This window comes from Ailuropoda melanoleuca, chromosome X (genome assembly GCF_002007445.2).
Source record: "Ailuropoda melanoleuca isolate Jingjing chromosome X, ASM200744v2, whole genome shotgun sequence".
In the NCBI taxonomy this organism is placed as follows: domain Eukaryota; kingdom Metazoa; phylum Chordata; class Mammalia; order Carnivora; family Ursidae; genus Ailuropoda; species Ailuropoda melanoleuca.
Genome location: NC_048238.1, coordinates 18,371,747 through 18,389,700, shown reverse-complemented (window position 1 = coordinate 18,389,700; position 17,954 = coordinate 18,371,747). Strand labels below are relative to the sequence as shown.

The following is a 17,954-nucleotide window of genomic DNA, read 5'->3' as shown; positions in this document are numbered from 1 at the left end:
ACAGGTCAAAACCAAGAAGCTTCAGACAAGGTTTTCTGGCCATAAGAAATAGTTCAGTGCCAAACATGGTGGGAAACAGGTTCCTTTCAACTTGACTCCAAGCTCTGGAAACATTTCTTTCCCCAGGAAAATACTTTTTTTCCCCACCACTAGAAGATAACTAATCATTCCTTTGTAGAGAACAATCTGATGGTCCGGTTGTAAAAGGATAATATGGGGAAAGGAATTCACCACGGGTTATGACGACCTAATAACTGACCTTTCTATGCCTACTAAATTAAGCCATCCTTATCAAGGTGGCAACTAATTTCAAGAGTTAATAAGGATTTGAGAGAGACATGCAACGGCATGGGCTGTGTGTTTCAGGTGGGAATTACAGAAGCAAGTGAGTGAACAGTTGCAGGAGACGCTGTTAAAGAGGGAAACAGGCAGGGAGAGCCAGCACCCCAAGGGACTCTTACCCAATATAAATCAGACTTCTGTCAGGACCCTAGTTTTCCCCAAATTTAGTGCCAGCGGTCACACCAAATGCTTGGCTTTTCTATGTAATCCCCCTGCTCTCCTCTCTACTCCCTTGCAGCTTAAAAAAGTCTTAGGTTATTGCAGACCTAAAATGGTAGGTCTGGAGGGGGCTGCTGTAGAAAAGCTGTCTCCTGAAAGACCTGTTCCAAAGTGTTTCAACAGTGAGACCACACACCCACATTGACGTTATGTTTGCCCTGGCTTTTCTTCCTGTGTTTATGGGCCAGCAGAGAGAAGTAGGGAAAGAGAGATGCTAATACTTGCCTTCAGAGGCCCACACAGAGTAGTCTGGGGAGGTCCTGCCTGTTTATGGTTACAAACCCCCCCAAATTCCTTTCTCTCACAGAAGATGCTTTGATTTTCTTGATAGGACACTCAGGAAAGAATAAATACTAGGTTTGGCACCAGAATTAAATTTTTCACTTAAGATTAGGGGGTTGTAAATCCATTTTTAGCATTAATTCTAGAAGGAAAGTTTAGATGTTTCCTTGGTTCTATAATGAAATGTCAGCACAAAGCTCAAAAGATTTTTTTTCTGTTTAATAAGTTTTCAGCTATGTTTTCAGTTCAATAACAGTTGTAAGGGAACCAGAACTGCAAATCAGTGGGCTGGGTTCCATCGCATGTAAATAAGAACAAACAGCAGATGGAAGGGGGTGGGGGGAACTTCACAGCTATTTTTTCCCAACTTAGTAAAAACATGAAGGGAAATCTCAACTTGGGATTGGGGCATGACTGAAAACACGCAATGACAGAAAAGTTGCGGTCCTTTAAAATCATAAAGTCAATGGTTCTCAAGCTTGTCTATACAATGAGATCTCTGAAGGGAGCTTTCCACAATCCTGACGGCGGCAAGTCAGGACGCTAATGTCACTGTTGCAGGGTGCAGCCTGGGGTGGGAGTTCCAAAAGACCCCCAGGCGATTCTAATGTGCAGCCAGGGTGGAGCAGTACCCGTCTGGGGGAAGCCAATTATTTTACAGATAAAGAAACTGAGAGTCCAGAGAGTCCATGATCCCTTCCAGCTTTTGCAGCTACGGAGGGTCAGAGCCAAGACGCAACCACAGAGCTAAATGACAGTTGTGAGCTCAGAACTTCCAGGATCAACAGAGGTGTGCCTCATACATGAGAGGAAAATGCCAGGGAAGTAAAAGGGACCCAACCGAAAGATGTAGAAGTCACAATTTCAAACAGAAAGCCCACACAAGGAGGCTGTTAAAATGACAAGGAAATCTCCAGCGACTAGAATTTTTGCCTGTTCAGTCACCAGCACCCTTAAGTGTTTATGACCTCATCACACGGCAGCACCCATCAGCCTGCCCATGACCTTCACATAAAAGCTGAAACAGTATTTTCCCAAGTTAACTAAGGAGGGGGCAATCAGGGTGGGAAAAAGTGGGTAAATTAAGAGAGACTCAGTGACCAAATCAATGGAAGCAGGTGATTAACTTTGTGTGGGGAGGTGAGCAAAGGACAGAAAGATTACTTCCCAGGCTTCAGGCACGGGCAACTAGGTGAACACTACTGGGGATGCTGGAAGAGAAAGGGGACTGGGGACAAAAGCCACACCTCAGTGGGACGAAGGGTGCATGGGAAGTGGAGACAGCAAGTCTGGATAACCTGGTCAAGGAGTCTGTCTACTATCAGAGAGCAAGAATCCCTGTCCCCTTCGAGGGTCCTTCTAGCTGGACTAAGAATCAAATTGACATGAGACAGGTTAACAGGAGAAAATCAAATTTAATAGAGTGTAAGGGGAATCCCCATAGATGTGGCAATTCCAAAGACAGTCGAGATGAGGTACACACGTCATTCTGAACTAAGGACAAAGGGGTAGGGGGTCTGGGACTTCAGAGGAAAGGAATACACTTCACGGGGCAATGAGAAGAGCAGGTGTTTGGTAATTAGATGTTTGCCCTGCCATACACATGGGTCATTCCAATAAAATTTATCTCTGCTAATAACCCTCACTCTGGGGAACACCCAATTTAGATTCTTCTCTGTGGTTAAGGGAAGGGCAAAAGTTTCCCTCAAGCCTGTAGAGTCTCAAGTGCCTTCAGCTCAGAATAATCTCCATGCCAAAGCAGCCCATATTGGGGCAGCCTGCCCTTGGCTTCTACACTGTGAAAGAAAGAAAGCAAAGATAAGGCAGAGGGAGATGTAGGGGTAAGAGAAGAGACTGAGGGTTTGGGGTTTGGGGTTTGGATCACGTGCGTATGTTTGTTGCTGCTGCGGCTGCTTCTGTTGTTGTGGCTGTTGACCGTGTGAGAGACCTAACTGTGTTTAAGTATCACTGGAAACTCAACAATAAGAAAACAACCGAAGTGATTTTAAAATGAGCTAAAGACATAAGTCAATCAGAGAAGACAATTATCATATGGTTTCACTCATATGTGGAATGTAAGGAATAGCCCAGAGGACAATAGGGGAAGGGAGAGAAAACTGAATGGGAAGAAATCAGAGAGGGAGACAAACCATTATTATGGGAAACAAACTGAGGGTTGCTGGAGGGGAGGTAGGTGAGGGGATGGGGTAGCCGGGTGATGGGCATTAAGGAGGGCCCGTGATGTGATGAGCACTGGGTGTGATATGCAACTGATGGATGGTTGAATACTACAACTGAAACTAATGATGTACTGTGTGGACTAACTGAATTTAAATAAAAAATAAAATAAAATGAGCCAAAGACATTAATAGTCACCTCCCTAAAGAAAACATACACATGACAAGCATATGAAAAGGTGCTTCCCATGATAGGTCATCAGAAGAATGCAAACTGAAACAATGAGATACCACTACCCACCTATTAGAATGGCCCGAATCCACAACTCTACCACCACTAAGTGCTGGTGAGGCTGTGAACCAACAGGAACTCTCATCCACAACTGGTGGGAGTGCAATATAGCAGAGCCCCCTTGGAAAGCAGTTCGGCAGTTTCTTACAAAACCAAACATAATCTTACCACACGATCCAGCAACCGTGCTCTTTGGTATTTATCCTGAAGTGAGGAACTTATACCAACATAAAAACCTGCACAAGGATGTTTATAGACACTTTATTCATAATTGCCACATCTTGGAAGAGTCCAAGATGTGCTTCAGTAGGTGTGTGGATAAACAAACTGTGGCACTTCCGGGCAATGGAATATTATTTGGCCCTGAAAAGAAACGCTAGCAAGTCATGAGAAGACATGAAGGAGCCTTAAGTACCTATCACTACAGGAAAGAAGCCAATCTGAAAAGACTATATACCGCACGTTTCCAACAATAGCACATTGTGTAAAAGGCAAAACTATGGCGACAGTAAAAAGATCAGGAGTTGCCAGGGGTATAGGGAGAACAATGACCAGGTAGGGCACAGAGGATTTTTAAAGCAGTGAAACTACTCTGTATGACAGCATAATGATGGATACAGGTCACTATGTTTTTTTTTCCAAACCAACAGAACATGTAACACCAAGAGGGAACCCTAAGGTAAACTATGGACTTTGAGTGATATGTAGCAATGTACATTCGTCATCGTTAAAAAAATGTACCATTCCGGAGACCAGTGCTTATAATGGGGGAGAGTCTGTATGTGCAAGGTTGAGGGGGGTTATGAGAAATGTCTGTATCTTCCTCTCAATTTTGCTATAATCATAAAACTGCTGTAAAAGAATTAAGTCTTTTTAAAAATTAAAAAAAGATACTGACAAAAAGGGTTCAGTGAAGAAGAGACTGAAAATACAGGAGTTGGGCCCTGAGAGGGCAAAGGGGGACAGGATCCAGAGACTACGTGGAAGGATTCACCTTATGAGGCAGGATTATGAGAGAAGGGTAAAATGATGGACAGGAATCAAAAGGAATGCAGAAGAATCTTTAGATTAGATGGTGGAAGGTTGAGAGTCTCTGTACAATGGTGTGTCTTCTCTCCATGAAATAAGAGCAAGATCTGCTAAAAGGGAGGTTTCTCTAAAAAAAATTCAATTTCTTCATATTCAGCTATGTGCATCCTGACAGCATGAACATATTGGTAGGAAGAGAGGTATTTACAGCTGAGAACAAAGAGGGCATCGAAAGGTTTGCTCTCAGTCCCCTAGCCAACATGTCATGGTTAACAGAAAGCACCTCAAGAATACATCAGAAGCTGAATGTGTCCAAGGAAAATACTTGGAGTAAGGAGTATGAAAATTAATCTGCTTTCACTATGGCTTAAAATAAATGACTTAATCAAATAGAACAAAATAAGCACGTACCCAAGCCAAAGAGATCATTGGCAAATTCGTATTTTGGAAGTTTTGGACTTCCAAAGAGAATCTTAAGATCGTTTTGCCCCTATTCGCTTCAGGGCACTTTTATGAAGTATGTACCTATTATTAAAATGAGGCTGGGGGCGCCTGGGTGGCTCAGTCCATTAAGTGTCTGACTCTTGATTTCAGCTCAGGTCATGATCTTGGGGTTGTGAGAACAAGCCCTGCATCAGGCTCCAAGCTCAGCAGGGAATCTTTTTTTATTATTATTATATTATGTTAATCACCATACAGTACATCCCCAGATTCCGATGTAAAGTTTGATGCTTCATTAGTTGCGTATAACACCCAGTGCACCATGCAATACGTGCCCTCCTTACTACCCATCACCAGTCTATCCCATTCCCCCACCCCCTCCCCTCTGAAGTCTTCAGTTTGTTTCTCATAGTCCATAGTCTCTCATGTTTCATTCCCCCTTCTGATTACCCCCCTTTTCTTTATCCCTTTCTTCCCCTACCGATCATCCTAGTTCTTATGTTCCATAGATGAGAGAAATCATATGATAATTGTCTTTCTCTGCTTGACTTATTTCACTTAGCATTATCTCCTCCAGTGCCGTCCATGTTGCAGCAAATGTTGAGAATTCGTTCTTTCTGATAGCTGAGTAATATTCCATTGTATATATGGACCACAGCTTCTTAATCCAGTCATCTGTTGAAGGGCATCTCGGCTCCTTCCATGATTTGGCTATTGTGGACAATGCAGCTATGAACATTGGGGTGCATATGGCCCTTCTCTTTACTACGTCTGTATCTTTGGGGTAAACACCCAGTAGTGCAATGGCTGGGTCATAGGGTAGTTCAATTTTTAACTTTTTAAGGGACCTCCACACTGTCTTCCATAGTGGCTGTACCAACTTGCATTCCCACCAACAATGTAGGAGGGATCCCCTTTCTCCACATCCTCTCCAACAATTGTTGTTTCTTCAGCAGGGAATCTGCTTAAGATTCTCTCTCGGGGTGCCTGGGTGTAGTGTGGTTTTGATTTGAATTTCCCTGATGGCTAATGATTTTGAACATTTTTTCATGTGTCTGTTAGCCATTTGTATGTCTTCATTGGAAAAGTGTCTGTTCATATCTTGCTTCTTCCTCTCCCACTCCCCCTGCTTGTGTTCCCTCTCTCGCTGGCTGTCTCTATCTCTGTCAAATAAATAAAATCTTTAAAAAAAAAAAGATTTTCTCTCCCTCTGTTCCTCCTCCCACTTCCCTCCCTCCCCCTCTAAAAAAAAAAAATTAAAAATAAATTGAGGCCGAGTGCTTCCAGATGGTGCCCTCTAAGCGCCCTGGCTTTGTAGGCCCCTCCCTTGCCATCCCTAGGCATTAGAACGGCTCTGGAAGTCACTAACATTTTAAACATTTTGCATAGATGCTTAAAGCTCTCAGTCTCTACTCTGCTGACTGGCATTTCAAATGGAAATCTCTTAAAATGAGTAGGGGCCAAAGACAGGCTATCCCAAAATGTGCCACTTCAGCATACTAATTATTTTAAATAAAAGTTACAAAAGAGACAGCCTCCTCCATCCCCCTGAAAGCAAGAAATAAATCTCCCATGTGAAAAGTGCCACCCCGGTACCAGGAGGTAAAGAGACATCCTCATCACCAGACATGGGAAATTTAGAGCCGACAAGGCTGTATAAACAACCGGTGTTACTTTTTACTAATTTACTGCCACACCCAAATTCTGTCTACAATTTCTTACTATTGAAGCTCCCAAAGTTAAGTTTCCTTTGTCCTGTCAATTCCTCACGACCTTGTCTCCTTGTCTAAAAAGTATAAAAACTCACTGCTCATTTCTTTATGTCTCAATTTCTTTAGAGGACCTCAGTGCACATGTAATAAAACTTGGGTTTGTTCTCCTGTTAATCTGACTCATTTAAATGTTATTCTTAGTCCAGCTAGAAGACCTTCAAGGACAGAGAAAGAAAATTTCCTTCCTTTCAAGGGCAAAAAGATTTCCAAGATGCAGATTGACAAATAGTTGACTGTTGACTCATGTGGCTTCCTTCTTCAGTTTTCTTTCCTTCTCCTCCCTCTCCCCTCTCCGCACCACCTCTGTCTTTCCTAAATCCCTATCTTGGTAACTCAGTCTCTCTATGGCCCTCTCACAGACGTCAAAACCCAAGCCATTACTTCCCTCTTTGCTTTCCTGTGAGCCTCAGTTGGCCTCGGCCCTAGCCCTCTCAAGTGCTGCCCCCCCGCCTCCCAACCCTCCCCCCTTCCAGGCCGCACTGCAGGCTTTGTTTTGTTTTTTCTTTTTTGCAGACTTTACAGATTTATTGTGTAACATTTTCTGTGCAACAGTGCTGAGCCACCCCAGCAGAGCTCTAGAACAAGTGAAATCTTTTATGGTGATTAATGTCATTGGTTGTCATGTCAATGCAAATAAAAGAAATAATGAGCTTAGCATGTTGGAACGAGGAAATCACTGAACACTTCTGATTTTTATCTTTAAACTTCTCTACAGCATCACATAATAACATCACCTTCAGTTAAGCCATGTTCCCTGAGGCACAAAAGCCTGCTAGAGTTTCAAAATAAGAAAAGAGAAAGAGTACTTCTTCACCAAACCTTGACCTAATGACCCCACCAGCCAACATGTCACATTAATAGAAATCACTTAAGGTGGAAATCCTAAATTGAAGTTTTCCATAGAAAATATTTTTTTTAGGCACAAAAACAAAAACATACTAAAATTAACTCAACTTTTTTTATGGTAAAATATGCCACATTGAGAACAAGGGCCCTCTAGGCAAAGCAGCATTTTCCTAGGCATCTATTTATTTCAGATCTCAGGGATCCACACTGAAAATACAGTTCATTTGGGGCGCCTGGGTGGCTCAGTCGGTTAAGTGTCCAACTCATGATTTCAGCTCAGATCACGATCTCAGGGCTGTGAGCCTGAGCCCCACATCAGGCTCCACACTCAGAGGGGAGTCTACCTGGGATTCTCTCCCTCTGCCCCTCCCTCAGCGCTCATGCATTGTGCACACTGTCTCTCTCTCTAAAATAAATAAACAAAATCTTTTAAATAAGAAAAGAAAATATAGTTCATTCAGTTGGCCTATGGGCAGCTGTTAGTTCTTTTCCTCAACCAGTGGTTTATTTAAAAGTGGTTCCGCTTTCAACCTCTGCACGCCAGCATTTTGCCCATAGTGTTCTATATCAGACACTGGGGAGTCACACATGCATATGCATGCACCTGCTACCCTTGCATGGAAGATTTTTTTTTTTTAACAAGAGTCTTCCACCTTAGTAAAATTTAAGTTGTCTCACCTACTCCTCTTTTGATCTGTCCTTATCATTTCCCCTGTTGGATGGACATAGGAACTTTGTGTTTTATATAAATGAGTTGAGAGTTCTAGTAATGCATTTGAAGGAACATATGCCATACTGCTCCAAGAAGGAGGCAGTTCATCCCACTGTCAGTTGTAGTTTCCTTCAAAGCTGTGTCTCTAGCAATAAAAAAATCCTACTTGCCCAACTCGGATCCTTCCTCATACCCATGAAACCCAAAAATTTAAGCCCATACTTTCAGTCCCTTCTCAGAGTTCCTATTAGGCTTATGATCAGAACAATACAGGTGTGTGTTGAATTGCTATTTACATATATTTGGTCTCCACAACAAAATCTGTAAGCTTTTAAAATAGCAATCACAATTTGGATCAAATGAGATGATGGATATTCAAACGCAGGGATCACTGGCAAACTAACGTAAATGGGCCAATTTAGCATAAACATTATTTTGAGCCAAAAACAATCAAAATCCAGCAGATTCAGGAAAAGCTCTTTACCTCCTGTTCAACTGCCTGCTTATACCGAGAAGAGAGCTATTCACAGAGATGCCTCTTTCCTAAGAAACTTAGCTGCATAATAAGGCAACCTATATCTTCCAAACATCTTCTCTACCTTTGTGCTAATAGTCTTTGTCCCCTTCATGTCCTCACACGCCTCCCCTCTCCTGAGCTCAGATAAGCCTCCTAGTACCTCAATGTCTTCGGAATTTCATGGCTGTGCTGATTCCCCATTCGTACAAAACTATATTTGATTTTCTCCTGTTAATCTCTCTCATGTCAAGTGGATTCTTAGTCCAGCTAGAAGGGCCATGAAGGAAAAAGGAAATTCTTCCTCCCCAGTGGTTGGTGTAGTTAGCAAGACAATGCCTTGCTAGACACTGCTCACACCAGACAGGGCTACAAGAGACAGATCCTCGGGACATCAGACAAACAGTTGGCAGAAGGCAAGGTTTCTTACCATGTCAGTCTCAGAGAATCTCTCTTTGTGGAGTCTGATGGAGCAAGGGTGGGGAGAAGCCTCCTTCTCTCTTTCTAAATTTAATTTAAAAGGAGAAAATAGGTGTGGAACTATGTCCTTGGACTTATCAACTCATTAAATTTGGTAGTGTACTCTGGTTTCTGATCCATTTCCTCCCACATATAGTCTTCGTTTTCTTTTGTGTCTTTTAAGTCATTTTTCACACAAACTTCGTTGTGGGTTAATGTGCACATGAGGCAAAGGCTGTTGCTAAGGGACATCTTGGAAGACAAAGCCATAACATTGGTGGGCACACGTGGAGCACTTAAAAGCTGTTAGAACACTCTCCACCTAACTAACTCAAAGACTCCCGTATTGGGTTTAGAACACTCTCCACCTAACTAACTCAAAGACTCCCGTATTGGGATAAACTGGTCACCTGCCAACCTCAAGAAAACTTCTGTGCAACAGGGTACGCTATAAAACAACACGCAGTCCCCAACCCGCACCACATGCCTCCTACGTGTTAATGTGGCTCCAAGAGACCCAAGGCTAAGCCTAAGCTATAATGTACGTGTAAGACAAAACTTGCTGTGGATTATGATTTTTCCTTTTGTCGTATTCTGTGTCCTAAGAGCTTGGTTTTGTGACCAGTGAAAATGTTCTCTTTGGTCTCCAACATTAAGAGGGTGCACTTACCAGGGTGCACCTTGGTGACCAAATAGACCAGGAATCTGAGTCTCTCTCTGTCCAGCTGTGCCCGCTCTCAGGGGAAGCTTGTCATGAGAGGTTCCAGCCGAGAGGAACCTTTGCCGTCTCAACCTTCACTGCTTGTCAGTGCTGGAAGGTCCCATTCCAGGACCACCGCCCCGTGTCACAGATGAGCGGGTCTGTAACTGGAGGAGGCATCTCACTATTTCATGGGGACTGGAGACTCTGTTTTCACTACACCATCCTTACTGCCTATGCAAGGCACACTTTTGCTTTCTTAGACTAATTTTGAGAGTAAACTTTTAGAGCATGGGGACTGCCCTCTTTGGATGTCTCTTAAAAGGCCATTAAAAGGATTATTGTGGTTTGAGTCACTACTCACAGATCCTACTGGCCAATGGCCAGACGATGGATCCTCTCAAATGGCTGTATTTAATAGAAAAATCTACTTTATAGAAAGCTCTCAATTCTCTTATTAGTAAAATTGCTAGCTTTAAGGGACTCCCTGAAAAGATGAAAGAACAGAAACCAGGCTTAAGATTTAAAAATAAATGTCCACATCCAACCTAAGTTCCCCCTTTTAAAATTTAGCCTCATCTGCCTGTTGTAACTTCTCTTTCCCTACAGGTCTCACAGGGAGCACTCCAGCCTAATCTCTAGGTTCAAAGTATACAGTCTGCTGGTGTAAATGCTAAAAGCCAGGAAATGAATTTAACAAAAGCCCCTGAGACTGGCAATACGGCTTGCTTTGCTCCTACTTTCCAGGGCTCTGTCATCAGGCTCTGCCAGCTTCAGACATTCCTATGCAACGTCCTTTGCAGGTGTACCCTAGAGACCCCCACCCCCAAAAGAATTCATATCCCTGGACAGCAGCAGAAATTTTCAATTATGAAGTCCTTTTATCTCTGCTTTCAGAAGATCCTACCAAATTTAGAAAGGAATTAGAAAGATTAATGACTATTCACAACCCCTCATGGAGGAAGCAAGACCAAACTTTAACCTACCCCTCCTACAAATGATCTGAGGAAGGCCAATATTCATGGGCCAAGGCTGAACTGTGTACCTGGGAAAAAACCTTTTGTTAAAATGCTTTATACAGACTTGACAAAAGCATAAATCTCCTGATTCCCATTTTTTGAAAGATTTTTTTTTTTAATTTGAGAGAGAACGCACGCATGGGGGGCTGCAGAAGGAGAGGGAAAGAATGTTCAAGCAGACTGCCCGCTGAGCGCAGAGCCCCATGACACAGGGCTGGATCCCACAACTCTGAGATCACGGCCTGAGCCAAAACCAAGAGTCAGAAGCTTAACCAAACGAGCCACCCAAGCGCCCCTCTTGATTCCCATTTTAGTTAAAAATTTCCATAGTATAAAAAAGCAAATTTAGTTTTAAAAAACGGGCTAGTCCCTTGATTTTCTGGCCGTGATTAATCCTTTGGGGGATTAGAAACAACTGTGTGTTTTACAAATCTCACAAAACCAGAAATGCAACTCTAGAAACAAGTCAAAGCCCACCCAGCTTTACCACTCCCCAAAACTTGCCTATTCTTCTCAAAATATTTGTAGATATTATAAAAGAACAGAATACTGAAACAAAATTGCCCTGTACTTTTTTTTAAAGGGCAACTTTTAAATAGCAATTAGTCTAAAAACTGGAGAGAAAAAAATATTGCATTCTTTCTTTGTCCCATGAAATTACAAAACTTACCATGTCTTTGAAATGTAAACACAGCCCATAATCACCTGAGACTAAAGAAAAAAATGGGTAAGATGTCTTTTTAAAATACAAAGTGCTTGAAGGATTCTTGTGGCCAGACACTAGCACCCCTGATAACAGACAGACATGCTCCCAATCTCCATCCTGGAGAAAACTTGGATACTTATTGTGTACCTTTATGATGTAAACTATACCTCCATCATCTCTGCATGTAAGAGCCATTCCTCAAAACACAAACTTTACGGAGAGTTTTTCCTCAAAAAAAAAAAAAAAAGAGGGAGATATTTGGAAATTGGGCTTTTAATGTTCTCCCTGATGAGGGAGAAGGCTAGCTGAAGACAAAGCATAAGCTGACACCCTGCAACCTGTCCCCCACCCCCCACTCCTGGGTGGGATATGTGTGACTTCTTCTGGGGGTCTCCCAACTGTCTTAATATTAATACCTTGCTAGAGGGGGAAACAACCTTAACTTGACAATGGCAAGGCCTCAAGTATCTTGTAGGTCCTCTTTAGCATATGAAAGTTCTTTTGAAACCTCCCTTTTCCTTACTTCCCCCAACTCTGAGTATATAATCAGCCACCCCTCAAGACGCCACTGCAGCAGCTGTCTGCCCACAGGTCCTGTCCCGGAGCTTTAATAAAACCACCATTTTTTGGGGGCCCCTGGGTGGCTCAGTCGTTAAGTGTCTGCCTTCAGCTCAGGGCGTGATCCCAGTGTTCTGGGATCGAGCCCCACATCAGGCTCCTCCGCTGGGAGCCTGCTTCTTCCTCTCCCACTCCCCCTGCTTGTGTTCCCTCTCTCGCTGGCTGTCTCTCTCTGTCAAATAAATAAATAAAATCTTTACCAAAAAAAAAAAAAAAAACCACCACCAAAGACATCTCAAGAATTCTTTCTTGGCCATGGACTCCGGACCTCAACCCACCGAACCTCACTTATATTCCAAAACCACATCATTTCCACAAGTACCAGTTTAAAAAAAAGCTAGATATTTTCTTTGCATCTTGTCTGTGTATGAGTGTCCACATATGTTGTTAACGTAAGATATTATCTCTACCTCTGGATGATTTTGCTAAAATTAACTTGTAAAAGAGCTCTATGTAGTTGGTTTGAAGGCAAGCACTTTTAAGGTTGGACATCTAACACTCAGAAAGATAGAAACTAACCCAAATGTTTTTCAAGTTCATGTGATGGGGGGGACATTTAGTATTAAAGCTTATTTAAGATTGTTTATTTAACTAAATGGACCTATCTTCAGAGTTACCAGCATAAAATACAAAACTTATCCTGCCTGTGTTTACTAAAAGTTGAACAAATTCATGTTTTCTCAGTTACAACATTTACCAGGGAAAAAAACTTAAAATAATGGTTGACTTTGTCTAATGCCTCATGAAGTATGTTGGGTAATCTAAACAGAAGTATTAGGAACAAGTAAATTAAACTGATGTAAATAAGACAAAAAGGTTTGTAGGTATATTTTTAAATAGCTTAAATTCATTTAACATCTAGATCATTTTCATATAAGATAAAATAATGAAGCCTTAAGTACTAAACCTAGGCTTATCTAACTTTTGTTTTATGACAGAGAAACTAAAGATAAATTTGGGTCTGTTAGTAAACATGTTTTGTGCCTTAAAGACTGTGCTATAAAAATTGCATGTTTCTAGAAATTATAAAATTTATTCATAAATTTGTCAATCTAAAGACTACTGGTATAACAAACAATTCACAATTGCTTACTACTTAGTTTTCACTAGAAATTAAGGTTTCTAAGAATTTCTATGAATTCTAATAAACTCTAATAAATGTAATTATAACTACTGGTGATAATAAGAGGGACAACTCTGTATGCAAGGAAAATAAGATGTGTGTTTTTGGTAAGAAGTAGTATAAGGAATAGAAATTTTTTTTTAAGGGAAAAAAAATAATTTTGTCCTGAAGTGCAGCTGGTTTTTTAAAGAGGGAAAGTAGGACAAAATATGAATGTAAAGAAGAAAGTTGTAAAAGGTTTATGGGGGAAAAAATTTGGAAAGAAATTTTATGTGTGGCTGGTACTTGCTAAGATTAGGATAAATTTAAGTAAGTAAATGGGTTTTAATATCAAAAATAAACTGGTACAAAATTAAAATTTTGTCTTTGTTAAGAGTACAAAGTTTTCCTCAACTACTTGGTCTGCTCTTAATAAGAAACTGTAAACCAAACTTTTTCTTTGCCTTTAAAGTTACCTGCCTAGAGAACTAGGATTATGTGTTTTGTCAAAATACTTTCCTATGTTTATCAAGTCTTTGATTGCTTAAGAAAACTGAGTATTAATGTATAAAGAGCTAAATTCTGCCCATAACTACATAACATTCTGCATTTGCCTTTGAAATCTTTTTGTCATATTGGTTAAATGGATAATTATATATTGTTTTAATAATCTGTGATCCTATTTAATCAAATGTACAAACATTTTAATATTTTTTGACATGCTTTCCAAAATAAAATTCTAAAATAAAGTCTTTTGGCCACAATCTGAGGTGTTACAAAGGGCCCATGGAACATTTCAAAGATTCTGTGAGACATTAAACTACTTAGGCTTATTTGGTATGTTAAATTATGAGCATTGTCAAATAAGTGGTACTAAGCCCTCTTAGATTTTATTTGTGTACATTTATTATTAAGATAAGTGTTCTAAAAATGGTATGAAACTCCTAGAAATGAGATGTCTTGGTATGTTATTATCTTAAAGTGTTGTATGTCACAGACATTACCAAATTTCCTTGTCAATTGCATTGTAATGAACTCTAATCAGATCTCTGACCACGGACATTTTTGTATCTTATCATTTAGTTACTGATTTACTCTGATGCTGTTACAGAGGAGCTTCATCTTCATGGAGACTCATAAAAAGAAGTCTGAGGACTTGTGTTTCTGATATAAGCTTAAGATCATAAAACTTAACTATGTAAAAATTTCCAGAACTAATGGAAAAACTGGATTTAAGTAGAACAGTAATTAATAACATGGCGCTGAATGAACTGAGGAGGATAACTAATTTTTATGACTTTGTTTAAAACACTGCTGCCTCTTCATGGGGAACCTGGTGCTAAATCACTTGTAGACGATCTGCTTCTGAGGCAAGGTTTCGCACATAGCAGAGCAGCGCTCTCGCTGCAATCTACTGAAAGTCAGCCCCTGACACAAGGGTTTGTAAAAAAATTAAAAAAATAAAAACAAGAGAATGATTTATTTAAAAAAAAGTAAAAAAGTAAAATAAAATAAAACATTGCTGACTTTTTTTAAAAAATGCTTTGTTTTTCCAGATTTAAGGAAACTTTTCTCTTAAGCTGACTTATGGCAGTTTGATAAAATACACCTTCGTCAACAGAATGAAACATTTATCTTTTTCTCCCTACCTGATCCCTCCAGAATTCAGAAGCCCAGGAAGTACTCTTATATTTTCATGGCAACATATTTGCATAAGTTCAATAAGAATCTGTCCTCCTTATGATATGACATAATTGGAAACATTGCTTATATTACCCAGGCTTTGACTGGAACATCATATTTGAGAGAGACATGCATAGACTCAGATGTGACCAGACAGCCTTAAGGAACTAAGGTTGACTTTATTGAATCAATAAAGCCCCTCGGGAAACGTCAGCCTAATACCTAGCTTACTACGTGAATAAAGAAGGTCACTTTCCAGCAGGTACAAAAACCTCAAGATATTTGGGGGACCTCAAGAAGAGAGGAATTAACCCAAATCTATAGGCAATGCAGGTGAAGTCTGATGGCAAGTATTTGACTTGGCTTCTGGCCTCAAAAGGCCATTAAAATTTCAAAGTAGAGATTCCTTATAAAAAGCTCCAACAACGCAGGTTAAAAAAAAACAAAAACAAAAAAAGCCTTGGCCATCGCTGGTGTGTGAGTAATTCCAGATTTCCAGAGCCCTGAAGACAAGGAGTAACACCACAAAATATGGACTCATTTTCCACTCCACCTGCATTGGCCAAGCAGCTGCCAAGAACAAAGGCTGCATCTTCCAATACCTGGCAAACAAATGCAGTACTGCCTCCAGAATTGCTTGCTTCTCTGAGGTGCCCACAAGTATATTTGGCGAGAAGCTTCCAGAGCAAGTCAAGGAGCACCTGTCCTTCTATGAGACTGGAGAGACTGCATGAAAGAATCTGGGTGCCAGGAAGAAGGCAATGGTTTGGGCAGAAGAAGTGACTGCTAAGATTGCTAGGAAACTGGAGAAAACAGGAGAAGAAATGTGTGAAGAAAGAAAGCAACAGCTGGGTGCAAGCACCTTCATGTCTTAAGAAAACAGCAGCAGTATCCCTGAGGAATGTGAGAAGACAGGTGAAAGGCCCAAAAGAAAGCAAAAGCAAAAGCCCCAGAAAGCTCCTCAGGACAATGGAATGGAAATCCCATCTGTCTCTGTCTCTTTCTCCAAACCCAAGAAAAAGAAAACGGTTTCCCAGGAGGAGCTGGTTAGCAGCGATCTTGAAGAGAAAGCTGGCACTGCAAGTCTTCCCAAGAGGAAGAAATCTTTCCCTGAAGAGGAACCAGTTAATGATCCTGAAGAGGCAGGAAGCAGAAGTGTCCCCAAGAAAAAGAGAAAATTCTCTTCCAAGGAGAAGCTGCTCAGCAGCAGACCTGATGAGGCTGCTGGCAGCAAGAGAAGCAGCTCCAAGAAAAAGAAAAAGTTCCAGAAGCTATCCCGGGAAGATCAGAATGGACACACTTCCCTGGTGGGGACATAATCCATGGTGACATTTCCCAACCCAATCTACCCCTTAGAGCCCAATAAAAACAAATTCACAAGAAAAAATAATAATGAAATAAAAAAGTCCTGGGGCACCTGGGTGGTTCTGTCAGTTAAGCATCCAACTCTTGATTTCAGCTCAGGTCATGATCTTAGGGTCATGGGATCGAGCCCCACGTCGGGCTCTGTGCTAGGCTTAGAATCTGCTTAAGATTCTCTCTCTCCCCCTTTGCCCCTCCCCCCCTAAAAAAAGTCATATGGCCAACTGCTATTCTTGCTGCACTTACGTAAATGATCAGGCCAAGGTGTTTTGAAACTAGGTTTTTCACAAGCAAATATTAATTAGGCTATCTTTGGTAAACATAAGGGTGATTATATAGAGAAAATATGTTTCAATAACCCTTCTGAATAAATATTCAACTCTAATACTGTTCATTATAAACTTACCTAGAATCCTGATTCCTTCTAGTTTCCTCCAATGCCTGGCTACAACTCTCCAAATTAATGTTTTCAATTTTTCTCCCATCTTTCTAAGTTGGATTCATTTGAAAACTAAAATTGCCCTTTCTCCTAAAACCCTGCCAACAAATATGAATGACTTGATATAAACTTCAGAGAAATCTCCAAAATCTCACATATAGGCAACCTTCACATCTGTTGCTCCGTGGGCCTTTCACAAAGATCATCAGAGACATTCAAACTACAGACTAGAAAAAACAGACTACCACTGCCTACATCTCATCCAAAGATGCTTCAAGCGTGACATCTAGAAATCATCTCAACTAGCTATCCTCAGACTCAAAGTGATTTCTAATTTGATCCAGTCATTAGCCATTGTCTTTGCTTCCATACAAATGCCTCTTGTTTAATACCTGATGGCTTAAACCACAGGCCTAACTTTGAGAGCACAGCTCCATCATTGCCTCTTAAAATGTGTTTAACTTAACTGACCTATTGTCAGGAGTATGAGACTGGTTCAACAAGATGGAACAATCTACCAACTACAAACTTTTACTGTGTGAAACTTAAATGAAGTTTTAGAGGAGGAAATTGTAGGGGCCAAAGGCAGGCCTCCCCAAGATGGCCCACTCTGACACGAACATTATTTTGAGTCAAAAGCAATCAAAACCTAAGCACATACAGGGAAAGCTCCTTATCTCCCCCCTCAACAGTCTGCTTATACCAAGAAGATAGCTATTCACAGAGATTTCCCTTTACCCAAAAAACTTATGTGCATAATGGGGTAACCTTTGTTATCCAAACATCTTCTCTCACCTTCCCACAAATGGTCTCCCTCCCCTTTGTACCCTCAGACCCCCACCCCACTCCTGAGCTCATATAAGCCTCCTGTTGCTTAAATGTCTTTGGAATTTCATGGCTTTCCGGATTTCCCATACTTATGAAAGAAAACAAATGTGATTTATTCCTATTAACCTATCTCATGTCAATTTGATTCTTAGTCCAACAAGAAGGACCTTAAAGGGCAGAGGAAATTCTTGCTCCTTGACAGAAGCAAACTTAAGTGTTCTGCAAATTTTAAATTGTTGGTTTTATTATTTCAGAGCTCATGTTATATGATTTTTCAGGTACAATTTCATATCTCATAAAACATATAGCAGATGCTCAATAAACACAAGTTGATTTATGCTTTTCAAGACCTCTGGTGGCACCTAGCAAAGAAATGAAATTGAATCTGAAATTGAATCAACCATCTTTCACA

The 17,954-nt window shown here is 40.8% G+C and overlaps 1 protein-coding gene across 4 annotated transcripts in view; it reads right to left on the bottom strand.

Annotated features, from left to right (window-relative positions):
• Positions 1-17,954, bottom strand: part of PHEX (phosphate regulating endopeptidase homolog X-linked) — a 212,741-nt gene that overhangs the window by 103,550 nt on the left and 91,237 nt on the right. The window lies entirely within an intron of this gene.